At 37.8% G+C, this 27,231-nt stretch overlaps 2 pseudogenes; both read left to right on the top strand.

The window, feature by feature from the left end:
- Positions 1-2,124: 2,124 nt before the first annotated feature.
- LOC138153550 (NAD(P)H-hydrate epimerase-like) lies at positions 2,125-3,013 on the top strand (annotated as a pseudogene).
- Positions 3,014-9,911: 6,898 nt separating this feature from the next.
- LOC138153545 (eukaryotic peptide chain release factor GTP-binding subunit ERF3A-like) lies at positions 9,912-15,745 on the top strand (annotated as a pseudogene).
- Positions 15,746-27,231: the final 11,486 nt, after the last annotated feature.

Raw genomic sequence — 27,231 nt, 5'->3', positions numbered from 1 at the left:
AGAGGACATCTGAAAGAAATTAGTCACATTTCAGGAGTACTTTTCAACTCTGTCCCTGTGCCCTCAGGCCATTGAAAAAAACCCCAGCATATTCTTTGAGTGCTGGATGCAGGCTTGGAAGAAGCTGCCAGATATGTAAGGCAGGGCCAAAGCATAAAGTTCCTTCCTTCAACACTAATCAGCTTCATCAGGAGAACTCTCAGAGACATATTCCCTGGATCTAGCCAGTCAGTATATTGCCCTATCCCTACAAAGGTAGAGGTAGCCAGAACCTGGAGAGTTACTACCCTAAGTTAATTCTTTTCTGACTCTAGACTATTGCAAGGTAGACTTACAGGATTGGCTAGAGGCAAAACTGTTAAGCTTTCAGCATTTTTTTCTTGCTGCTGCTAGCCTCCCTCTTCAATTACCCTCTACTCCTATTAATGCCTCTTTTCCTGTTGCTCTTTGAGATACTAGGTCCTATGTCCTAATCCAACTGGCACTTGTTTTCAGCTCTATCCTGGTAAGGTAATAGAATAGATGGGATTAAGGAAGCTTAAGGGGCTACTCTCACTAGAAAGCTTTAAAATGTTTATTTAGTTCTTAAATATTGAGTAGAGCCAAACTGAGAGTAGAATGAGTTCTATTTATTTATTTTTTCATTCACTGATCTATTTATGTATTTTTATCAGAGGACTCAGATCAGAACCTATACAGATGATCTCTGTCCACTAACATGGCTCCTTCACTATTCACTGCTTTGTCAACACTGCTGCCTCTCCTGCTGAAGGAATAGTGTCTAGGAAGTGCCTCTTCACCTCCTGAAGGTGAGCAATAGCTAGCTATTCAGAGCTATATCTCATACAGAAGATCACAGCTGATATTAAGTGCCACTTCAAAAACTGTCCATGAAACTTGCTCACTCACCATGACAAAGTATAAAAAAAAATATTAACTTGAGCATAGGACCTTTCTTTGACTTTCCCATTAGATGACTTAGCTAATTCTTTTTTTTTAAAGCAATCGAAGTTAAGTAACTTGCTCAAGGTTACAGGGCCAGTTATTTCTGGGTGTGGTGCTAAGTCTCAGAGCCCTGATTCAATCCCCAGGTCATCCCGACACTGGGGCCGATGCTCTTATTCGCTGAGCCACCTGGCTGCCCCTAAGCAATTGGGGTTAAGTAACTTGCTAAAGGTTACATGGCCAGGTGTTTCTGGGTGGGTGCTAAGTGTCTGAGCCTGGATTCGATCCCGAGGTCATCCTGACACTGGAGCCAGTACTCTTCTAGCTGTGCTACCTGGCCGCCCCAGGCTTAGCTAATTCTTAAAAAAAAAAAAAATCTCTTCACTAGGTTAACCATTGTGTTTGTAACACTGCTTACGCTATTGAGGAATGTTGTTCTAAGAATCATGCCTCAGTCTGAATTATATGATGTGAGAGCCCGAAGGAACTTTAAAAACCACCTATTCAGGGGGCAGCTAGGTGGCACTGTGAATAGAGCACCAGCCCTGGAGTCAGGAGAACCTGAGTTCAAATCTGGCCTCAGACACTTGACACGATTACTAGCCATGTGACTTCAGGCAAGTCATTTAACCCCAATTGCCCTCCAAAAATCAAAGAAAAAAAATCACCTATTCTATCTCATTTCCCTAAAAAAACAAGGAAACAACCCCAAGAGAAAGGAAGTAACTTTTCTAAGCTCAGAAAAATAGTGACTGGTAGAAAAGGATTGACAATTGAAGACTCTAGGTTACTAGTTCAAACATCTTTCCTCTACATATTGATGGTTCTGTACAAATGAAGCTTCACTATATAGTCAGTCCCCAACATGTGCATGTTCAATTTTTATGACTTCAAGCATTGATGTGATTTTATTTGTAATCCTGCTTTCACTTTCTCATTGAAAACCATGCACATTTGTGGCTATGCACAGTAGAGAAAAAAAATAGAGGCTTGAGGCACACAAGTTTGTGAAGTGACTGGTATCCTACTAGGGGCTTCACTGATCTTGTTCACCCTACCATTGTAAAGAACTCCCTTTGTATTCATTGCATATTTTCATTCTTGCCTTTAAAACTAAGGTTTAAGGCTGGTGCATGCTCTGAGGCTGGCAGGCAGCAGGGTAGGGAAAGGGAGGCCTGAATGTCCAGCCTGTGGACTCTCTTAGGGCTGGGGCTTCTGGTAGCTGGCTTGCGCCTCCTGTGCATCTTGACTCAAGGTTGGCCCCACTACCCGGGGCCCACCTGGTGGGGGCAAGACAGATGCACCCAGGGGACTCCACCATGGAGGGCAAAACACTCAAGTACTTAAGCCAGGAGGAGGCCCAGGCCTTAGAGGAGCAGTTCAATGAGTACAAGTTTAGCATGGATCAACTCATGGAGCTGGCTGGGCTCAGCTGTGCCACTGCCATTGCCAAGGCATACCCACCCAGTTCTTTTGGCAGCAGCCCCCCAGCAGTCCTGGTCATCTGTGGCCCAGGAAACAATGGAGGTGATGGCCTTGTCTGTGCCAGGCATCTCAAACTCTTTGGCTATGAGCCAAAGATCCATTACCCCAAGAAGCCAAGCAAGCCACTCTTTGATGCTTTGGTGACACAGTGTCAGAAGATGGACATCCCTTTTCTGCCCAAGATGCCACCTGAGCTGATGCTGATTGATGAACTGTATGAATTGGTAGTAGACGCCATCTTTGGCTTTAGCTTTAAGGGTACTGTGCGGGAGCCATTTGGAGCTATCCTGAGTGTACTGAGTGGGCTCACGGTGCCTATTGCCAGCATTGACATTCCCTCAGGGTGGGATGTGGAGAAGGGGAACCAAGACAGCATCTGGCCTGACTTACTCATCTCACTGACCACCCCGAAAAAGGCAGCTACTTTGCTCAAGGGTCGACACCACTATTTGGGGGGCTGCTTTTTGCCATCTGCCTTAGAGAAGAAATACCAGCTGAACCTACCCCCTTATCCAGCAACTGAGTGTGTCCTGCAACTGCAATGAAGAAAGGCTGGTGTGCCCCCAATAAAGACTGAATTATTTTTGGTCTGGAAAAAAAAACAAAAACAAAAAAAACCTAAGGCTTAATTCTGCAATTATGCCCCTAAAGGATAGTATAAGTCCTTTGGGCTCTAATACAAAGAATGCAAAGTAAATGCAACTTAATGAGAAAATAAAAGTATCAGATAAACTTTGTGTTGGAATCTCTGCATCAACCATTAGTCCCAAATTTGAAAATAACTCATCCATATTCATTATATCCACAAAAAAGGAGGAAGGTATTTATGGTACTGTCAATTTTACGTGTTATTAAAAGTGAATATTATCTGAAATCATTATTTATTTCATTTAATTGAGATAGCACTAAAGGTCACAGAAATCTCAGGAGTTAATAATGAGAAAAAATGGTTTGCAAGTTACCAAGTTTATTTTGTGTATTCCATGTTATAGATTATTTCATGGTTACTATATTAGGAAAAGTATATATCATAAGAACCAATGTTTTGTTACAAATAATTATATGCTGAACAGTGTATTTTCAGTAATCCCTAGAAATAGATCACATTTTTGGTGGTCAATGGAACATATCCCCTATTTCCACCAGGTTCAATGTAGCAGCATTTGTATTTTTTTTTATTTTATGTCATTTTCTAGAAACATTTTTCTTGTGAATATTGAAGATTGACTGCATTTGATTTTCTCTTCAGGGAATTAAACAGCCACTGCACAATATGATGTTACCTATCCTTAAAATTCTATAAAAATTAAGAACTAAAACTCATCATTTCAAGTTGGGAAAATAAACCCTACTTCCACTCCCAAAGCAGTCTTTTTTAAGTCTTTTTTTTTTTTGAGGTAATTGGAATAAGAGACTTGCCCGGAATCACATAGTTAGCAAATGTCTGAGGCTAGCTTTTAACTCAAATCCTCCTAACTTCAGCACTGGTGTTCAATCTACTACACAAGATTGATGCCCCTATGGCATCATATGGCCCCTAGATGCCCCAATGGCATCTTTTAAAATAAATTTATTATTTACTTATTCTCAACATCCATGTTTTCAAATTTTCAGTTCCAAATTCTCTCCCTTATTTACATACCTCCCCAACCCACTGAGAAGACAAGCAAAAGAACAGTAATTATATATATATATATATATATACATATATATAATATACATATATAATATAATATATATGTATATATATGAAATTTTGTAAAAGATTTCCATATTAACCATATCTTAAAAATCAAAAAAAATGAGAATGTTGCATGTCAGTTTACATTCAGGGTTCAACCATTCTCTTTCTGGAGGTAGATAACATTTTTTCATCATGAGATCTTTGGAATTACCCTGGTTCATTATGTTAGTAAGAGTAGCCAAATCTTTCACAGTTGATTATCATTACAATATTGCTATTAATGTGGACAATGATCTCTGAGTTTTTTTCTCCTCACTTGGCTCCTCCAGGATTCTTTTTTTTCTGAATTCACCACTTCATCGTTTCTCATAACATAATGGTACTCCATCACAATTGTATGCCACAAGTATTTCAGCTATTCCCCAACTGATGAGCATCCCCTCAATTTCTAATATATTTTGATTGCAAATACAAGGGGCAGGGAAAATCCTCAAATTCCCATTACCATTATAAGAAGCTGCTAAATCTCGTGTGATCCTGACTATGACTCCACAACTTTTGAATTGTTTATTTCCAGCTGCTTTCAATATTATCTCCTTAATCTAGAAGCCCTGGAATTTGGAGAGAATATTCTTGAGAGTATTCATTTTCGGGGTGGCTAGGAGGCACAGTGAATAGAGCACTGGCCCTAGAGTCAGGAGGATCTGAGTTCAGATCCAACCTCAGACACTTAACATAAAAACTAGCCATGTGACCTTGAACAAGTCACTTAACACCAATTGCCCTACCTTCACCTCTCAAAAAAAAAAATAAAAGAGATAGAGTATTCATTTTGGGATCACTTTCAGGAGGTGATCAGTTAATCCTTTCAATTTCTAATTTACCATAATTTCTAATTTATTGGGGCAGTTTTCCTTAATAAGTTATTAAAATATGACATCTAGCTACTTTTTTTAATCATGCCTTTCAGGTAGCCCAATGATTCAGTTTTTTTTTCCAATTACATGTAAAAACAATTTTAAACTTATTTTTATTTTTAAATTTGTTTTCCAAATTTTCTTCCTCCTTTTCACACATCCCTCCTCCCTCAAAGAGTAAGCAATTTGATATAGGCTATATATGTGCAACCATATAATACATATTTCTGTATTAGTCATGTTGTGAAAGAAGAAACAGGCCAAAATAGTAAGTTTCAATCTGTATTCAGACTAATGTGGATAGAATTTTCTATTGCAGGTCCCTTGTAATCATTGCATAGCTGAGAAGAGGTAACTCATTCATAGTTGATCACCACACAATGTTGTTGATACTTTGCACAGTGTTGTTTTGGTTCCTCTCACTTCATTCAACATCAGTTCATGTAAGGGATTCTAGGTTTTTCTGAAATATACCAGCTCATAATAAGATATTGCTATAATATAATATATAATATAATAATCATAAGATTTTGCCACAAGATACAGTAAAATTATATTCCATTATATTAATATATCACAACTTGTTTAGTGATTCTCCAATTGATGGGATCACTCGATTTCCAATTCTTTACCACTAGAAAAAGAACTGCTACAAATATATATATATATTTTGGATTTTTGGAGAGAGGAAGGTAGGGAAATTGGGATTAGGGGACTTTTCCAAGGTTACATGGTGAGTTTTAGTGTTAAGTGTCTGAGGTCGGATTTGAACTCAGGTCCTCCCGACTCCAGAGCCAGCTCTCTATTCATTGTGTCACCTAACCACCCTAGCTACAAATATATTTTTTTTTATATTCAGATCTTTTATTTTCCTTTTTCTGTTGCAAAGCTAAGCATGAGCAGCTCTCCAGAGGAGTGCTGCTGTGAATAGCTTTAATATTCTGATCACTTAATATAGTGAACTATTTATTCAGCAGTAAACTAAAGCAAAATATTCACAGAAACCAAAGTACAGCATCCACAAAGATATAACATAACAACTTATCACTAAAGTGGCCATATAGTTTTAAACAAAAGATATCATTCAGTATGTCCATAACTCAATCATTCTTAAGGAGAAAGCCTCCTTAAGGAATACAAAGTATAAATGTCTCCCACTCCTAGGTAATATTGTTGCAATCTCTCAGTCAGAAAGTCTTCTTTCTTTTTGATTGTAGACTAGATTCCAATCATCCTTAACTCAATCATCCTTAGGGGGTACAAAGTGCAAAGTTCACCCACCCCTAGGTCATAGTAAATCATGATCTTGTCAGCCAGCACTAAGTACCCAAGGAAAGGTCCTTTGATCTTGACCCAGGGCTGGCTCCCAAATTCCATGGTTCCTCATCCATGCTCCCAGCTCTTGTCCAAATTCACCCAACCTTCACCTGGATTCAAAGGTAGGAAGCTCTCAGCTCCTTGTCAAGCTTCTCATCCAGTTCCTCGTCCAGCTCTTCATCCAATTCTTGTTCCATATTGAAGCTCACAGTGACCAACCACCTCTAGTTCTTTGCAGTTTCTGTTTCTGGGAAGACAAAGCTTAAGAGAGCTACAATAATATCCATGCACATTGCCAGCACCATCATCAATTAACTTTCTGCCTTGAAATCAACATAGATCCACAAACAAGGTCTGAGAAATCAACACAAATCATCAGTATGTTACCAGGGCCTCTGAAAACATCAGTAAAACCCTCCACCAGGTCTTCTGTAAACAGACAACAAGAAAATCCTCTTTCAGTGCTTCTGAACCAGCAGTAAAGACCCAGGGCTTCTGTAACAACAGCACTGCCCTCTATCAGCAGACAGATCTGACAAAGTAACATCAACACAGACAGAAAAAATGCTGGCCACCACAGCCATGCTTCCTCCCAGTTCTGCTCATTCCCAGCTGTGCTCAATCTTTTTATCTGTCATTAGCTCCTCACTGTTCTACCCAACTCTTATGTCCTTCCTATTCCAGTCTTTGGGAAGTCCTTCCCACTGTGCACTTCACAGAGTCTGTTTCTTAACAAAGACTTAGCATAATCATGGGCAAGGCTCAAAGACACTTGAAATGAAACAAGGTGCTAAATAACTGAAACAAGGTATAAAGTATTCCTTTGCTTGCCATTATATTTGTGACCTCTAGGATACAGAATTGTTAGTGGTATTTCTGGATCAAAGGGTATGCATAGTGTGATAGCCCATTGGACATGATTCAAAATAACTATCCATAATGTTTAGATTAGTTCACAACATCACCAATAGTGTATCAGTGTTGCAATTTTCTCACATTCTCTTCAATATTTATCATTTTCCTTTTTTGTCATATTAGCCAAGATAGGTCAGAGGTGGTACCTCTGAACTGTTTTAGTTTCTATTTCTCTAATAAATAGTGAGTTGGAGCATTTTTAAAATGACTATAGATAGCTTTGATTTCTTCATCTGAAAACTGCCTATTCATGTGTTTCTACCACTTATCAACTGAGGAATAGGCTATACTCATAAATTTGATTCAGTTCCCTATATATTTGAGAAATTAGGCCTTTACAGAAACATTTGCTGTAAAATGTATTTCCCAGCTTTGTGTTTTCTTTCTAATCTTAATTATATTGGTTCTGTTGGTGTAAAACTTTTTTAATTTAATATAATCAAAGTTATGTATTTTATATTTCATAATGCTCCCTAATTCTTGTTTAGTAAAAGATTATTCCATTTTCCATAGATGTGACAGATTAAACTATTCCTTGCTTACCTAATTTGATTATGGTATCACCCTTTCTGTCTAAATCATGCACTCATTTTTAACTTATCTTGGTATATGGTAGAATATATTGGTCTATACCTAGTTTCTGCAATATTGTTTTCTACTTTTCCCCATAATTAAAAAAAAGAGTTCTTCCTGGGGCTGAGCCAAGATGGTGGATTGAAAGCACAGACTTATCTGAGTTCTCACTCCAAATGCCTTCAAATACTTCTAAAAAGTTCAACTGAACAAATTCTATAACAGTAAAATCCACAAAGAGAGAGGGAGAACATGGCAGATTTCCAACGCAAGGCAACCTGGAAGGTCAACAGGAAGTGTCTGTTGCACCAGACTGGGAGAGAAGTGCAGTCTAACAAGCAGCCTGCACCAGCATAGACCTGACCACAGAAAAGTATGAGCATACAACAGGGGACTGAATCATTTACAGTAATGGTTATTCCCAGTCCTTTCTGTCCAGGAGAGGGGTCTGTTGGAACTAGGTGAGAGAGAAGCAGAGTACTGCATGGTGCCTGCAGCTGTAGTAATAGCTGCTCCTGGGGATATGAACCCATAGACAGAATATTTGAAAGTCATCTATTTAGATATCCAGAAGCCAAGTTGGTGAAGTAAGCATTAAGTTGCTTTCATCTTCCCTTATAGCTTTGAAAAAACAAGATAATATTGCCCCAGTTAAAATCTTGGAATAGTAGAGCCAGGAGAAAGACAGGATACAGCAGTCTTTTAGCTTGGGAGGCTAGAGGGATTAATGGGAAAGGCCCCTCTTGCTGTGACTGAAGGGGGCCAATACAAGATGGGAAGCATCCCAGAAAGCCATGAGCAAGCCCCACATCAGCAGATGATTGGGAGATCTCAAGCTGGTTTTATGAAAAAAAAAAAACAATAAAATATATCAACATTTGGTTGATTTGATTAAAAAAAAAAGAGAAGAAAACCAAAGTGCTGTTACCAAAGATAAAAAAATCATGAATTCACCACCAATGAAGAGGAAGTTAAAACAATAATTAGGAAACATTCTGCCCAACTGTATGCCCATAAATTTGATATTCTTAATGAAATGGATAAATATTTACAAAAAATATAAATTGCCCAGATTATCAGAAGAGGAAGTAAAATAACACCATCTCAGATAAGGGAATTGAATAGGTTATCAACAGACTGCCTAGGAAAAAATCCCCAGGGTCAGATGGATTTACAAGCAAATTCTATCAAAGATTTAAAGAATTATTAATTCCAATACTATATAGACTATTTGGGAAAACTGGCAAAGAAGGAGTCCTACCAAATTCTTCATATGATTCAAATATGCTACTGATACGTAAGCAGGGAAGTGTGAAAACAGAGAAAGAATATTACAGACCAATTTCCCTAATGAATATAGATGCAAAATTTTTAAATAAAATATTAGCAAAAAGACTGCTGTAACTTATCATGAGAATAATATACTATGATCAGGTAGGATTCATTCCAGGAACGCAGGGCTGGTTCAACATTAGAAAAATTAGCAGCATAAGTGATCATATTAACAACAAAACTAACAGAAATCATATGCTTATCTCAATATATGCAGAAAAAGCTTTGGATAAAATATAACACCCATTCCTATTAAAAGCACTAGAGAACATAGAAATAAACGGAGGCTTCCTTAAAATAAGTAGCATCTACCTAAAACTTCCAGCAAGTATTATATATAATGCAGATAAGCTAGGTGCATTTCCAATAAAATCAGGGGTGAAACAAGGATGTCCATTATCACCACTGCTATTCACTATGATATTAGAAGGATTAGCCTTAGCAATAAGACAAAAAAAAAAAAAAAAAGAGAGAGATGACATGTGCACACGAGGAGTGGGGGAGGGGGAGAATGGGCGGGTGGGTATAGGAGGGCGGGGGTCGGGGGGGAGGGTGAGCCACCACTAGGGTAGAGTCGGGTGTGAAGCTGTAGCGGCGCCCCCTGGGTTTGTGTCTCTCTCCGCCTCTTCCCTCTTCCCTCGTCCCCCTTTCCCCCACTCGGCGCGCCCCGCTTGCCCCCAGTCCCTTTTCCCCCTCCCCCATTTCCTGCTGTCTCCTTTCCACACACACGGCCCTCCCCTACCATGGATCCGGGCAGCAGCGGCGGCAGCAGCAGCAGCGACTCGGCGCCTGACTGCTGGGACCAGGCGAACATAGAAGCCCTGGGTCCCGGCGGCGCCACCACTGCAGCCTTGGCCGAGGCCCAGAACCTCAGCGCGGCCTTCAGCAGGCAGCTCAACTTCAATGTCAAGCCCTTCGTGCCCAACGTCCACGCCGCTGAGTTCGTGCCGTCCTTCCTGCCGGGCCCAACGCCGGGGCCAACACCGACGCCCCAGCCGGCGCCACCGCAGCCCAGGAAGACTGCACAGGAGCAGGAGGCCCTGCTGGCCCCAAGGCACCTGTGGAACCTTCTCAAGAAGAACACTCAGTGTTGTATGAAGGTTCAAATTCAGCTGTTGGCATGGAAGTTTCAGAACCTGTTGAAAATGGAGAGACAGAAATGTGCCTAGAAGAATCATGGGAGCACAAAGAAGAACCTAGTGAAGCAGAGCCAGGGAGTGGCTCTTTGGGAGATGGAGGGCCTTCAGAGGAAAGTATCCCAGAAATGATGATGGAGGAGGAAGAACAATTACCAAAACTCAATCTGTGGTAGCACCACCTGGTGCACCTAAAATATAAAATGTAAATGTAGTATTCATTGGTCATGTAGATGCTGGTAAATCAACTATTGGATCACAAATAATGTATTTGAATGGGATGATTGACAAAGGAACATTTGAAAAATATGAACGAGAAGCTAAAGAAAAAAACAGAGAAACTTGGTACTTATTATGGGCCTTAAATACAAATCAGGAAGGAGACAAAGGTAAAACTGTAGTAGTGGGCGGAGCCTACTTTGAGACAGAAAGGAAGCACTTCACCATCCTAGACTCCCTGGGCACAAGAGTTTTGTCCCAAACATGATTGGTGGTGCTTCTCAAGCTTATCTGGCTGTGCTGATAATCTCTGCCGTAAAGGAGAGTTTGAAACTGGATTTGAAAAAGGAGGACAGACAAGACAATATGCCATGTTGGCAAAAACAGCAGGTGTAAAACACTTAATGGTGCTTATTAATAAGATGGATGACCGAACAGTAAATTGGAGCAATGAAAGATATGAAGAATGTAAAGAAAAGTTGGTGCCATTTTTAAAAAAAGTTGGCTTCAATCCCAAAAAGGATATACACTTCATGCCCTGCTCAGGATTGACTGGGGCAAACCTTAAAGAGCAATCACATTTCTGCCGTTGGCATATTGGGTTACCATTTATTCCATATCTGGATAATTTGCCAAACTTCAATAGATCAGTTGATGGACCAATCAGGCTGCCAATTGTGGATAAATACAAGGATATGGGCACTGTGGTCCTGGGAAAGCTGGAATTGGGCTCTATTTGTAAAGGACAGCAGCTTGTGATGATGCCAAACAAGCACAATGTAGAAGTTCTTGGAATCCTTTCTGATGATGTAGAAACTGATTCTGTAGTCCCAGGTGAAAACCTCAAGATAAGACTGAAGGGAATTGAAGAAGAAGAAATCCTTCCAGGATTCATACTTTGTGATCCTAATAATCTTCGTTATTCTGGACCCACATTTGATGCCCAGATAGTGACTATTGAGCACAAATCCATCATCTGCCCGGGTTATAATGCAGTGCTATACCTGTATCTCGAAGAAGTTGAGATAAAAGCCTTAATCTGCTTGGTAGACAAAAAATCAGGAGAAAAAAGTAAGACACGACCAGGTTTTTTATTTTAATGCTTTATTAACTTCTGATTTACATCATTCCTTTCTGCCAAATTTTGTGTTACAAATTTTCTTCCCGATTTTCCCCCACCCAGTGACCCAAAGTAGCAGTCCCACAGGATATCCCCTCCTCCGATCTGCTCTCTCCCATATTCTCCCCCATAACCCTTTTGACTTTTCCAGTGGATCTCTATGCCTCAGTGCCTGTATATCTTATTTCCCAATTACATGTAAGATGGTATTAATACCCACCCTTACTGGGAAGATAAGCAGTTCAGTATAGGTTGTACATGCGTGGCTAATGCAAAAGAATAACATAGTAGATATATTGTAAAAGACTGACTACATTTCCCTCCTTCCTATCCCACATCCCACTTGTTCTATTCTCTATTTTGATCCTGTCCCTTTTCAAAAGTGGGTACTTCCAACTTCCCTCCCCCCCCAGCCTGTCCTCCCTTCCATCATCCCCCCTCTCATCCCCTTCCCCCCCTACTCTCCTGGAGGGTGAGATACCCTATTTAGTGTATATTGCACTCCCTCCTCAAACCAAATTCAATGGGAATAAGGTTGATCCATTCCCTTTTGCCTTCCTATCCTTCCCCTCCATTGTAACCATTTTCCCTTGCCTCTTCTGTATGAGATAGTTTACCGCAATCTGTTGTAATATAATGCCAAGGAAAGGCAACTTCCCAAGGTTCAAAATACCAGCATAAGTGCTCTCCATTTTATTCAGTGACCAACCAAGAACAGAGAAGATCAAAACATGACATCATTCAAAATACAGCATTTACTAAGGGTGATTAAATAATCTCCAAGTACTACCCCACCCCAGGACCTTCCAATCATTCAATCAATTACAAAGTCCCTGGTCTAAATACTTCTCCACTCCTAGGCTATACCTTCATTTAGTCCACCACAAAGCCCCTCTTCTCAAATGGAGATTAGTTTCCAAACATAAGTAAAGTACCTTCATTTGGTCAATCACAGAGCACAAAAAGGTCAAAAGTTCCCCACCCCTGAATCACAATTGAATCTACCCCAGAGTTACATCAAGTTTAAGCACAGCACTTAATACCCAAATGGAGGTCTTTTCTTCATCTTGACAGGAAGCAAGTTCTCAGCAATCTTAGTTCCTGGGGAGGCAAGGCTTAGCAAGGCCACAAGATACATTGCCAGTCCCTTCATTAATTCATCCTCTGTCTGCAGGACAGTCCCAGAACCCCTGAAAACACTAGCAAAACCCTCTCCCAGGATTTCTGCAAACATACAACAAGAAAATCCCTTCTCAGGGCCCCTGAACCAACAGAAAGGCTCCCGGACCCCTGCAACAACAGCACTGTCCTTCACCGGTAGACAGCACTCACTCTGTCTGCAGGACAGTCTCCAGACCCCTGCAACAACAGCACTGTCCTTCACCAGTGGACAGTATTCACTCTCTGTCTGCAGGACAGTCTCAGGGCTTCTTAACCAAAAGCCAGGTTCCAGGACTTCTTCAACAACAGGACTGTCTTTCACCAGTGGACAAATCTGGCAAAACAACATCAAAACAGACAAAGTACCAGCAAAACAGCCATGTCTCCTCAGTCCTTGGCAGCTCAGGGGGCAGGTCTCAAAAGTCCAGGGCAATTCAAAGTGGCTCCCAGCAATTCTCTGAGTCTCTCTGTGCCTCTACGAGGTGCTGCTTCCAAAAAGTTCTTCTGCCTCTCTCTTGTGTCTCTCCAAATCTACGTCACCAGCTCCTCCCAGTTCAGGACTTTCTTTTTAATCAACAAGTCCATCCCACAGGTGGGATTAACAAGCTCTGGGTTTTAACACAATCAATTTGAAAACCAAGCCAATACAGGGGGAACTTTATATTCCATTACTATCACATCTGTCTCTCCCCATCTCCTCTCATTATATTCCTCTCACCTCTTAATTTCACCTTTTAAGTATCATCCCTTCCTGTTAAATTGGTCCGGTGCCCTCTATCTATGTATACCTGTAAACATATATAAAAACATTCATATATGTATTCATATGCCCATATACCCTCATATATTTCTAATCCCTTCAACTACGGAGAAAAGTTTCATAAGTAACAATTATTGTTTTTCCATGTAGGAATGTTAATAGTTCAACTTTGATAGGTTCCTTGTGATTTCTTTTCCCTGTTTGCCTTCTCATGCTTCTCTTGCTTCTTGTATCTGAATGTCAAAATTTCTATTCAACTATGGTTTTTTCAGCAAGAATGCTTGAAAGTCCTTGATTCCACGGAATGACCATATTTTCTCCTGAAAGATGATACTCAGTTTTTCTGGGTAGGTGACTCTTGGTTTTAATCCCAGCTCCTTTGACCTCTGGAATATCATATTATAAGCCTTTCGATCCCTCAGGGTAGAAATTGCCAGATCCTGGGTTATCCTGATTGTGTTTCCACAATATTCAAATTGTTTCTTTCTGGCTGCTTTTAATATTCTCTCCTTAATCTGGAAATTCTGGAACCTGGCTATAATATACCTAGGAGTTTTCTTTTTGGGATCGTTTTCAGGAGATGATCGGTGGGTTCTTTCAACCTCTATTTTGCCTTCTGGTACTAAAACATCAGGGCACTTTTTTTGAGAACTTCTTGGAGGATGATTTCTAGGTTTTTAGTTTGGTCGTGGCTTTCAGGTAGTCCAATAATTTTTAAATTATCTCTCCTGGATCTGTTTTCCAGGTCAGTGGTTTTTCCCATTGCCTTCTATTCTGTCATTTGTTTGTATCTGTTTAACAGTATCTTGATTTCTTATAAAGTCATTAGCTTCCATTTGCTGCAATCTAATTCTGAAGCAATGATTCTCCTCATTGAGCTTTTGAGATTCTTTTTCCATCTGGCAAATTTGGCTTTTTAAGGCATTCTTCTCCTCATTGCCTTTTTGAGCCTCTTTTGCCATTTGAATCAGTCTGTTTTTTAAGGTTTGATTTTCCTCAGTCAGGCTGTTGACTCTCATTTCATAATTTTCTTGCATTGTTCTCATTTCTCTTCCCAGTTTTTCCTCCACTTCTCTTATCTACTTCTTAAGGTCCTCTATAGCCTGTAACCAGCTTGTATTTTCCTTTGAAGCTTTTGGTGCAGGAGTTCTGCCTTCACTGTTTTCCTCCTGTTTCATGCTTTGTTCCTTTTTGTCCCCAAAATAGGAGTGTAATGTTGGAATCTTCTGTCTGCTTTGTTTCCTTTGCCTGATAATTTTGCCACTCAATTACTTGACTTTTGGGCTTTTTGCCATAGTAGGACTCTGCCACCAGGCAGGGGAGCTTTTGTCCCAAACGCTGGGGTTTTCTCAGCTGCTGGAGGTATTAGATGGGTGCCCTCTCTGAGGTCTCCACAAGCTCTGGCAAGCTTGACACACACCCCAGGACCTCCAGCCTAGACTGCAATCCAGATGCAAGCCAGTTAAAGCAAGAGCGATTACCTCTCAGACTGGTGCTTGGTTCCCCTATACTCTGAAGGCCAGGTGCTGAAGCCGCCACATGGAGCTGGCTGTCTGTGCATCTCAGCAGCTTTTCGACCCAGGGTAAAAGCCACCCACTCCCACTTACTGGGTACCAAAGTCCAGACTGCACTGACCTCTCACTTTGTCCTTCCCATCTATGTGTTGATAAATCTGGAAACAGCCACAGCTGCTGCTGATCTGGAGTCCCTCTGGCTGGTGGCTGGTCAGGCCTTGCCATGGGGCTGGGCTCGGCTTCCAGAGCGCTGTGCTGGATTCCTGCTGGCCTGCCAGGCTGTCCTCAGAGGGAGGTTAGCTTCTCTGTTTCATTTTGTGGGTTCTGCAGCTCCAAAGTTTGTTCAGAGTCCCCTTTTTACATGGATTGGGGAGGGTGGAAGCCAGAGCCGCAGGAAGGTCATGCTTCTACAGACACAACCGCATTTTGTCAAACAAGATCAAGTATGCATTGCCCATTTAAGGACAGCAGGAACCATCTACCTTGAGACCTTCAAAGATTTCCCTCAGATTGGTAGTTTTACCTTAAGAGATGAGGGGAAGACCATTGCAATTGGAAAAGTTCTGAAACTGGTTCCAGAGAAGGACTAAACATTTTTCTTGATGACATTGCACAATACTGTGAGGAAAATTGACTCTGCAAAAGCCTACTTCACACCACCTTCTCTTATTTATGCCCATTGATAAACTTCTCCCCATATTTTGCAAAGACAAATTTCACAGCAAAGTCCACATTATGTCAGCATTCTCATATTGAGAGCTCTGCTGTGCCACTGTTGAATTTCCCTCAAAGTTTTTTTTTTTTCTCCTCCCAAATTCTGCTTCCTTGGACAGATTTGGCAATAGCTTTGTAAGTGATGTGGACATAATTGCCTACAATAATGAAAACCTAAAGTAATTTTTTAATTTTAATTTTCTCCTTGGGCATATTTAGACTTTTTTTCCCCAGGCATATCATTCAGAGTGTGCGAGTATGTGTGCACATGTTACAAAGACAACTACTATGTTAATATAATATTCAATTTCAAATCTTAAAAAGATAAAGAAATAGAAAGAATTAGAATAGGAAAAGAATAAACTAAGTTATCTCTTTTGGCATATGTTATGATGATATACTTAGAGAATCCTAGAGAATACAGTGAAAAAAATTACTTGAAATAATAAAGAACTTTAGTAAAGTTTCAGGTTACAAAATAAACCTACATTAATCTTAGCCCAATAGCAAGAGATAGAAAGAGAAGTTACATTTAAAGTTAATGGAGACATTATAAAATATTTCAGAGGCTACATGCCATAACAAACCCAGGATCTATATGAATACAATTGCAAAACGATTTTCACACAAATAAAGTCAAATCTAAGTACTTGGAAACACATCAGTTGCTCATGGGTAAGCTGAGCTAATGTAATAAAAATGACAATTCTACCTAAATTAATTGACTTATTCAGTCCATGCCAATCAAACAACCAAAAATTATTTTATAGAGCTAGAAAAAATAAGAAAATTCATCTGCAAGAATAAAAGTTCCAGAATATCAAGAGAGTCAATGAAAAGAAATGCTAGGGAAGCTAGCCAAGATCTTAAATTGTTTTGTTTTGTTTTGTTTTGTTTTTTAAAGCAGCAGTCATCAAAACTACTTGGTACAAACTAAGCAACAGAGTGGTGGATTAGTGGAGTAACTTAAGTACACAGGTCACAGTAGTCAATTACTAAAGTAAACTACTGTGTTATAAACCTAAAAATCCAGTTTCTGGGAAAAGAACTTGCTATTCCTAAAACTGGAAAATATTGTGTCAGAAACTTGGCATACAGCAATATCTTACAAACTATAAGAAAATAAAGTGAAAATGGGTACATGATTTAGTTATAAAGACTGATTCTATAAGCAACATGGGAGACAAAGGAATAGTTTTCCAGTCAGATTTATGTAGAACAGAAGAATTTATGACTGAACAAGAGACAGAGAAAATTATGGAATGAAAAATGGATAATTGTAGTTACATTAAATTGAATAGCTTTTGTACAAAAAAAGTCAATGCAACAAAGATTAGGAGGGAAGCAGAAAACTGGGAAAGAATTTTTACAACCAGAGTCTCTGATAAAGGCCTCATTTCTAAAATATATACAGAACTGAGTCAAATTCAAAAGAATACAAGCCATTCCCCAGCTGATAAACGGTCAAGGGATATGAATATTCAATTATGAGAGATATAAATCAAAGATAGCTGTAGTCATATGAAAAAAAAATCTCTAAGTCACTATTGATTAGAGAAATGCACATCAAAACAATGCTGGAGAAGATGTGGGAAAATTGGAACACTAATGCATTGTTGATGGAGTTGGAAACATCCAAACATTTTGGAGAACAATTTGGAACTATGTCCAAAAGGCTATAAAAATGCTCTTGCCTTTAGACCCAGCATTAACACATCCAGGTTAGTGTCCCAAAGAGATTATACAAATAGGAAAAGGACCCACATGTACAAAAAAATATTTATAGCAGCTCTTTGGGGATGCCCATCAATTAAAGAATTGCTGAATAAGATGTGGTATATGAATGTGATCAAATACTGTTATGCTATAGGAAATGATGAGCAGCCATATTTCAGAAAAACGTGGAAATACTTACATGAACTGATGCTAAGTGTGGGGAGCTGAACCAGAACATTTACAACCACAGTTGTAACACAGTTACAACCACATTATGAGATAACTAACTCTTATAGACTTGGCTCTTCTCAGTCATTCAAGGTTCTGAGACAACTCTAAATGGCTCATGACAGAAAATGCCATCTATATCTAGAGAAAGAATCACAGGGTCTGAATGCAAATTAAAGCATGCTATTTTCTCTCTCTTTGTTTTGTTTTTTCTTTCTCATGGTTCATTCCATTGAATTGTTTGTGTGTCTACATATACATACACACACACGTGTGTGTGTGTGTGTGTGTGTGTGTGTGTGTGTGTGTGTATATATATTAGAATTCTTATTTACAACATGACTAGTGTGAAAATGTTTAATATGAATGTATATGTACAGCCAATAGCACAATGCCTTCCATCTAGGGGATAGGGTAAGAGATGGAGGGGTAGAAGTTTTAAAACTCAAAAACTTGTGGAACTGAATGTTGTGAACTAAATTTTTTAAGAGGGGAAAAAAAGAGTTCTTATCCCAGAAGCTGGAGCTTTTGGGTTGATCAAACCCTAACTTATTGTTGCCATTTAATACAGAGTCTTGTGTACCTAATCTATTCTACTGATCCTCCACTCTGTTTTTTAGCCAATAATAGATTGTTTTGATGATTACCGTTTCATAATTATTTGAGATTTGATACAGCTAGGCTACCTTCCTTTGCATTTTTTTCATTAATTCCCTTTACATTCTTGACCTTTCATTCTTCCAGATTAATCTTTTTATTTTTTCTACCTCTATAAAATAAGCTTTGCAGTTTTATTGATATGGCACTGAATAGGCAAATTAATTTAGGCAGAATCACCATAAGTAATTGATATTTTTCCAGTTATTTAGATCAGTCTTTGTGTGAAAAGTGCTTTCTAACTGTGTTCATATAGTGCCTGGCTTTGTCTTGGCATATGGATGCCCAAGTATTTTATATTGTCCAAAGTTATTTTGAATGGAATTTCTCTATATATACTTCTGGTCTTTACTGGTAATAAACAGATAGGCTAATTATTTTTGTAGTTCTATTTCCTATCCTGCAACTTCACTAAACTTTACAATTATGTTAAATTGTGTTTTTTTTTTACTTGATTCTCTAAGATTCTCGAAGCATACCATGATATCATCTGCAAAGAATGATAGCTTTCTTTCCTATTGCTGATTCTAATTCCTTCAATCTCTTTTTCTTCCCTTATTACTAAAGCTAAAATTACTAGTACTGGTGATAATGGACATTCTTACTTCACCCCTGGTCTTTTTGAGAAGACTTCTAGCTTATCTGCATTACTCATTATGCTTACTAGTGGTTTTATATAAATACTACTTTTCACTTTAAGGAAACTTCCATTTATTCCTATATTCTCCAGTGTTTTAAATAGCAATGGGTGCATTGAAACTTTTTCTTCATCTACTGAAATAATGATATAATTTCTTTTGGTTTTGTTATTGACATGGTCAATTATGTTGATAGTTTTCCTAATATCGAACCAATCCTATATATCTTGTATAAATCCCACCTGGTTATAGTATATATTGAAACAATATACTTCCTAGTTTTTTTGTTTTAATTTTACTTAAAATTTTTATATTAATATTCATTAAAGAAATTTATCTATAGTTTTCTTTCTTTGCTTTAGGTCATCCTGATTTAAATATCATACCATATTTGTGTCATGAAAGGAGTTTGGTAGGGCTCTTTGGCTATTTTTTCCCAATTTTTTTATGTAGTATTGGATTGGATTTTTCTTTAAATGTTTGGTAGAATTCATATGAACAGGAATTCATAGAATTCATACCTGCCCTCAGGATTTTTTTTCTTAAGGAGTTCATTGATAACTTGTTCAAATCTTCTAAAATGGGTTTCTTTAAGAATTTTAATACCTTTCCTATTAATCTGGCCAAACTCTTATAAATATGCAATTGCTTCACTCAGTGTTGCATTTTCTGGCATATAAATGAGCAAAATATTTCATAATGATTGATTTATTTTCCTCTTTATTTGGTGGTGAATTGACTCTTTCCTTTTCTTTTTTTTTTTTTTGCCCTAACTTCCATTTTTTGTCTTTATTAATTTGTTTGTTTACCTTTTAGTTTACAAGATTCACTTTCAAAATCCCTTGAGTTTCAAATTTTCTCCTCCTCCTTCTCCTTCGCCCCCGCCCCAACATGGCAGCATGCAATCAAGTATAGGATCTGCAAATACTTTCACATTAGACATTAATCAGGTTATGAAGAAGGATTGTGACAGATGGAATGAGCAAAGGGAAAGAGGAAACAAAACCAAACAAGAAAAAGAAAGAGCAGGTAGTTTGCTTCAATCTGCATTCAAACTCTGTCCTTTTTTATTCTTTCTCTGAATGTAGACATCTCTCTCGATCATGAGTCTTTTGAAGCTGTCTTATACCCTGCATTGCTGAGAAGAGTCAAGTATATCCAATCTGGTTGTCACATATATGTTGTGTCTGGAATTGTATACAAATTTCTCCTGGTTCTGCTCTTCTCACTCAGCATCAGTTTGTATAAGCCTCTCCAGGTAAATATGAAGTCTGTCTGCTCCTGATTTCTTATAGCACAATAGTATTCCATTACATTCTTATACCACAACTTGTTTAGCCATTCCCCAATTGATGGGAATCCCCTTAATTTCCAATTCTTTGCCACCACTAAAAGAGCTGATGTAAATATTTTTGTACATATAGGTCTCCCTCCCACTTCTATGATCTCTATGGGATACAAACCTAGAAGCGATATTGCTGGGTCAAAGGGTATGAAATTATTTATAGCCCTTTGGGCGTAGTTTCAGATTGTTCTCCAGAATGGTTGAATCAGTTCACAACTCAATGAATTTTTCCACATTCTCTCCAGCATTTGTCATTTTCCTGTTTTGTCATCTTAGCTAATCTAACTGGTGAGATGAGGTGCCTCAGAGTTGTTTTTATTTGCATTTCTCTAATCAATAGTGATTTAGAGCATTTTTTCATATGCTTATAGATATCTTTAATTTCTTCCTCTGAGAACTGCCTGTTCATATCCTTTGATCATTTATCAATTGGGGAATGACTTGTATTCTTATAGGCTTAACAAAGTTCATTGTATATTTTGGAAATGAAGCCTTTATCAGAGACATTGTTTGTAAAAATTCTTTCCCAATTTCCCACTTCCCTCTTAATCTTGGTTACATTGGCTTTGTTTGTACAGAAACTTTTCAATTTAATGGTCTCTAATTCTTATTTGGTCATAGAGTCTTCCGCTCTCCATAAATCTGACAGGAAATCTATTACTTGCTTTCCAAGATTGCTTACAATATCAGCCTTTATACCTAGATCATGCACCCATTTAGACTTCATTTTGGTATACCTTGTTAGATAATGGTCTATGCCCAGTTTCTGCCATACTATATTCCAGTTTTCCCAGCAGTTTTTTTTATCAAGTAGTGAGTTCTTATACCAAAACTGGGGTCTTTGGGTTTATCAAACAGTAAATTACTATATTCATTGACTGCTGAGTCTTGTGTACCCAATCTATTCCATTGCTCCACTACTCTATTCCTCAGCCAGTGACCAAGCAGTTTTGATGTTTGCTGCTACTTTATAATACAGATTAAGATATGGTATGGCTAGGCCACCTTCCCTAGCATTTATTTTTACTAATTCATTTGATATTCTGTACCTTTTGTTCTTCCAAATGAATTTTGTTACTATTTTTTTGTAAATCTATAAAATAATTTTTGGGTAAATTGATGGATATGGTACTAAATATGTAATTTGATTTAGGTAAAATTCCCATTTTTATTATATTAGCTTGACCCGGCCACAAGCAATTGATGTTTTTCTGATTAGTTAGATTTTATTTTATTTGTATGAAAAGTGTTTTGTAGTTGTGTTCTTATAGGTCCTGGGTTTGTTTTGGCAGGTAGATTCCCAAATATTTTATAATGTCTACCTTAACTTTAAAGGGGACTTGTCTTTCTATCTCTTGCTGTTGGATTTTGTTAGAAATATATAGGAATGTCAAGGACTTATGTGGGTTTATTTTATATCCTGAAACTTTGCTAAATTTATTTATTTTTTCAAGTAGTTTTTTACTAGATCCTCTAGGATTCTCTTAGTATATCATCATATCTTCTGCAGAGAGTGATAGCTTAGTCTCTTCTTTGCCTAATTTGATTCCTTCAGTTTCTTTTACTTCTCTTATTGCTACTGCTAACATTTCTAGTAACAAATTGAATAAGTGGGGTAATAGTGGACATCCATGTTTCACCCCTGATCTCATTGGAAATTCTTCTAGCTTATCCCCATTACATATAATACTTGCTGATAGCTTTACATAGATGCTACCTATTAATTTAAGGAAGACTCCATTTATTCCTACAATTGCTAGTGTTTTTAATAGGAATGGATGTTGTATTTTGTCAAAAGCCTTTTCTTGAGATAATCATGTGGTTTCTTCTAGTTTTAATGTTGAAATGATTGATTATACTGATATTAAACCTCCCTTGAATTCCTGGAATAAATCGTACCAGATCAAAATGTATTATTCTTGTGATAAGTTGCTGTAATCTTTTTGCTAATATTTTATTAGCAATTTTAGTGAAATGGATGAATATTTACAAAAATATAAGTTGTCCAGATTAACTGAAGAGGAAGTAAATTACTTAAATAACCCCATCTCAGAAAAATAAATTGAACAAGTCATCAGCAAGACCCCTAGGAAAAAATCTCCAGGGACAGATGGATTTACTAGCAAATTCTATCAAAAATTTAAAGAACAATTGATCCCAATTCTCCACAAACTATTTGGGAAAATTAATGAAGAACAAGTCCTAACAAATTCTTTTTGTATGACACAAATATGGTACTGATACCTAAATAAGGAAGAAATAAAATGGATAAAGAAAATTATAGACCAATTTCCCTCATGAATATTGATGCAAAAATTTTAAATAAAATATTAGCAAAAATACTTTTTGCTTCTGATACTGGAAATTTGTTTTTTTTCTTTTTTTAAATCAAATTAACCAATGCTCTATCTATCTATCTATCTATCTATCTATCTATCTATCTATCTATCTATCTATCTATCTACCTATATATCTATCAACCTAACCAGTTCCCAGTTTTACTTATTATTAACTCAATAGTTTTCTTACTTTCTATTTTTTTTTTCATCTCACCTTGGTCTTTGGGAATTCTAGTGCTTAACTGAGGATTTTTAATTTGTTCATTTTCTAGTTTAAAGTTACATGGTCAATTCATAGATTTGCTCTTTCTCTACTTTATTGATGCAAGAATTTAGAGAAAGGGGGCGGCCAGGTGGTGCAGTGAGTAAGAGTCCTGGAGTCGAGACACTTGGGATCAGTTCCGACCTCAGATACTTAGCACCCACACAAAATAACTTGCTGTGTAACCTTGAGCAAGTTACTTAACCCCAATTGCTTTAAAAAAAAATAATTTAGAGAAAGAAATTTTCCTTTAAGTACTGCTTTGGCTGCATCCAAAAATATTTGGTGTGTTGTCTTGTTGCTATTCTCTTTAATAAAATTGAATTCTGTGATTTTTTCTTTGACCCACTTATTCTTTGGGATTATATTATTTTGTTTCCAATTAATTTTAATCTAACTTTATGCTGTGCTTTACTGAACAGAATTGTTTTATATTATTAGCTGAAAAGAATGAATTTAATATTTCTGTGTTTTTGTATTTGATTGTAAAGTTTTTATGCCCTAATATATTACTGATTGTTTGTGTGTGTGAGTGTGTGTGTGTGTGTGTGTGTGTGTGTGTGTAGGTACCACGTACCACTAAGAAAAAACAAATATACTTTTCTATACCCATACAATTTTCTGTAGAGGTTTGTCATATCTAACTTTTCTAAAATTCTATTCACCTCCTTACTTCATTCCTCTTTCTTTTGTGTTTAGATTTATCTAGTTCTGAGAGGCAAAATTTGATGTCCTCCACTTCTATGGTTTTGTTGTCCATTTCCTCCTGTACGTCACTGTAGCAGCAACCACCCCAAGCGTCCTCAGGGTTTGCCACCAAACAGGTTCTTGGATCTGCTTTGATAAAGGAAAGCAACTCAAAATGGGTTAACAAGCTTACTTTAATCAGTCAGACCATATATCGTTTACCTTGTTCAGGGCAAAAAGGTCAGCACCCCGAACTTCAAAGTATACAGGCAGAATTATCAAGACAGAAACAGATCAAGTAGACAGCTTTCCAAACTGTCCAGCCATTACATCCATACCCAATCAACATCTGGGTTTTTCAAAGCCAGGGCACTCTCAACAACAGCTTCCCAGAATTCAGATCAAATCACAGAACACTTCTCAAAGTGAGTCCCAAAACAAAGCTACACATCAGGGCTTATATAGCCTTCTCCTGGCTCAGAGAATGTAACAACCTTATTGACTCACTGGCCAATCAAGAAGTATCTACTGAAAAACAAGCCTCCCACCCCAGGCTTCAGGTGCACTTTAGCCTAGGGGCAGGGAAGATCTTCCAAATTTGCATTCCCATTACAGTCACTTAACTTCTTCAAGAGTTTTGATGCTATACTCTTGGATCCAGCTATACCACTGCTAGGTCTGTGCCCTAAAGGTATCATAAAAAGGAAAAGGAGCAAGATGTATAAAAAATATTTATAGGAGTTCTTTTTGTGATGGCAAAGAATTAGATATTGAGGGGATGCCTATCAGTTGGGGAATGGCAGAAGAAGTTGTGATATATGACTGTAATGGAATACTATTTTGCTATAAGAAATGATGAGCAGGCAGATTTCGGAAAAGCCTAGAAAGACTCACATGAACTGCTGCTGAGTGAAATGAGCATAACCAAGAGAACAGTGTACATAGTGACAGCAATATTGTGTAATCAGCAACTTTAACGACTTAGCTTTAATTAGCAATGCAATAATGTAAGACAATTCTAAAAGACTCATGATGGAAAATGCTATCCACATTTAGAGAAAGAAATATGAAATCTTATTGCAGCTCAAAACCTACTATTTTCTTTTTCTTTCTCATAGTTTTTCCCTTTTGTTCTGATTCCTCTTTCATAGCATGACTAATGTGGAAATATGTTTAATATACATGCATTGACTAAAGCAGATTGCATACCATCTTGGTGAGGGGGGAAATTTTAAAACCCAATATCTTCTAAAAGTGAATACTGAAAAATAAATATTAATTAATTAAAAATGAAAAGAAAGAGAAAATAACACCTATACAGTAAAAAAAGAAAATAATTTTGATGCTATACTACTTGTCTCGACTCCAGGGCCAGCGCTCTTACTCACTGCACCACCTGGCCGCCCCCTTTCTCTAAATTCTTGCATCAATTAAATAGAGAAAGATCAAATCTATGAATTGACCATGTAACTTTAAACTAGAAAATGAGCAAATTAATATTACAGAAAACCTGGTACATATTTTAGTATTGATATAACTTCAATACCTATGGTAACTTTTAGCAAGTTGTAATTTCTTTCCTCATGTATTAAGTAGATCTATTTTTGCTTTTGCTTTGTCTAAAATCATTAAAGTAAACTCTACTTTTTTTTAACTTCAGCTGAAGCATAATATATTCTGCTCCAGCTCCTTACCTTTACTATGTGTGTGTCTCTATTTCTTGTAAACTACATATTGTAGGATTCTAGCTTTTAATCCACTCTGCTGTTTCCATTTCTAAGGCAAGCAAAGAAGTACTTAGCACCCTGTTTCAGCTACTTAAGTGTTAACACCTTGTTTGAGCCCCTTGTGATTTGAAGGTGGGAGGAACTTACTGATGCAACAGGAAGGGGGTACAGGAAAGTGGACCACCATGTAACAGGAGAAGCACAAACTGGGACTGATCAGAACTCAGAAAGAGAACACTTGTTGTGACCAGCACTCTGTTTTTCTGTTGTGTCTGTGTTGATTTATGTTTGTTACTTTGTCAAACAGAAACATTCTGTCTGTTGAATTGTGTTACTTTGTCAGACAGAAGACTTCTGTCTGTTGTTTGCATTACTTGACCAGATTTGTCTGTTGATAGAGGAAGTAGCTATTGCTACAGAAGCCCTGGGATTTACTCCTGGTTCAGAAGCCCTGAAAGAGGGTTTTCATGTTTGTTTGTTTTTTATTTACAGAAAACCTGGAGGAGGGTTTTCAAATGTCCTTGGACTATACTGATGATTTGTGTTGATTTCCCAGACCTTGTTTGTGGGTGTATGCTGATTTCACAGGCAGAAAGTGAATTGATAACGGTGCCAGTAATGTGAATGAATGTAGTTGTGGATCTGTTAAGCTTTCTCTTCCCAGAAACAGAAACTATGAAGGGCTTGAGGTAGACTGGTCACCGTAACCTTCAATTACTGCTGAATAGAGAGTTCACTATACTAACCTTAGAACTATTCCCAGTAGCAGGCCTCTGGAGAGTTGCTCACACTTTGCTTTATGCCATTTTATGGGATAGTTCATCCTATTAATAGTAATAATTACTAATTTTGTGTTTCTTGCCATCCTATTTTTCCTCCTGCTTATCCTTCTCTCTCTCCTTTCATCCTTTCCCACCTCACCAGTGTTTTACTTATGACCACCACCTCCTCCATTCTGTCCCCCCTTCTGTCTGCTCTCCCACATTTTACTTAACCTCTTCCCCTCCTTCTTCTCCACAGGGAAAGATAGGTTTAAAAATATTTTATTTCTTTTTAATTTTCCACATTACCTTTCTTACAAATTTTCCCCCGCTCTTTCCCCTCTCCCACACCAAAAGAGCATGTAATTTGATATAGGTTCTACATATATACATATTAAACCAATTTTTACATTAGTCATGTTGTAAAGAAGATTTAGAAACAATGGAAAAATCAAGAGAAAAAAGAAACAGTAAAAGAGAAAAGAGAACAAATAATATGTTCTGATCTGCATTCAGACTCTGTAGTTCTTTTTCTTGATCTGGATAGCATTTTCCATCATAAGTCCTTTGGAGTTGTCTTAGATCCTTGTATTCCTAAGAAGAGATAAGTTTATCAAAGCTAACCATTGCAGTGTTGCTGCTGTTGTATACAATGTTCTCCTGGTTCTACTCCACTTGCTCAGCATCAGTTCATATAAGTCTTTCCAGGTTTTTCTGAAATCTGCCTGCTCATAATTTCTTATAGCACAATGCTATTTCATTACACTCACATACCACAACTTGTTCAGTCATTCCCCGATTGATGGGCATCCCCTCAATTTCTAGTTATTTTCCACCAGAAAAAGAGTTGGTATAAATTTTTTTTTGTATATTTGGGTGCTTTTCTCATTTTTATGTTCTACTTGGGATACATTCCTGCAAGTGTTATTACTGAGACAAAGGCTATACATATTTTTATAGCCCTTTGGCATAGATCAAAATTCTTCTACAGAATGGTTGGATTAGTTTGCAACTGCATTAGTAGTCCAGTTTTCCCACATCTTCTCCATTATTTATCATTTTTCTGTTTTGTCATGTT

The sequence above is a fragment of the Petaurus breviceps genome, unplaced genomic scaffold (assembly GCF_028583685.1).
Source record: "Petaurus breviceps papuanus isolate PSGF00001 unplaced genomic scaffold, PetGlider_PUasm1.0 151, whole genome shotgun sequence".
Taxonomy (NCBI): domain Eukaryota; kingdom Metazoa; phylum Chordata; class Mammalia; order Diprotodontia; family Petauridae; genus Petaurus; species Petaurus breviceps.
This window is presented reverse-complemented; position numbering and strand designations above follow the sequence as displayed.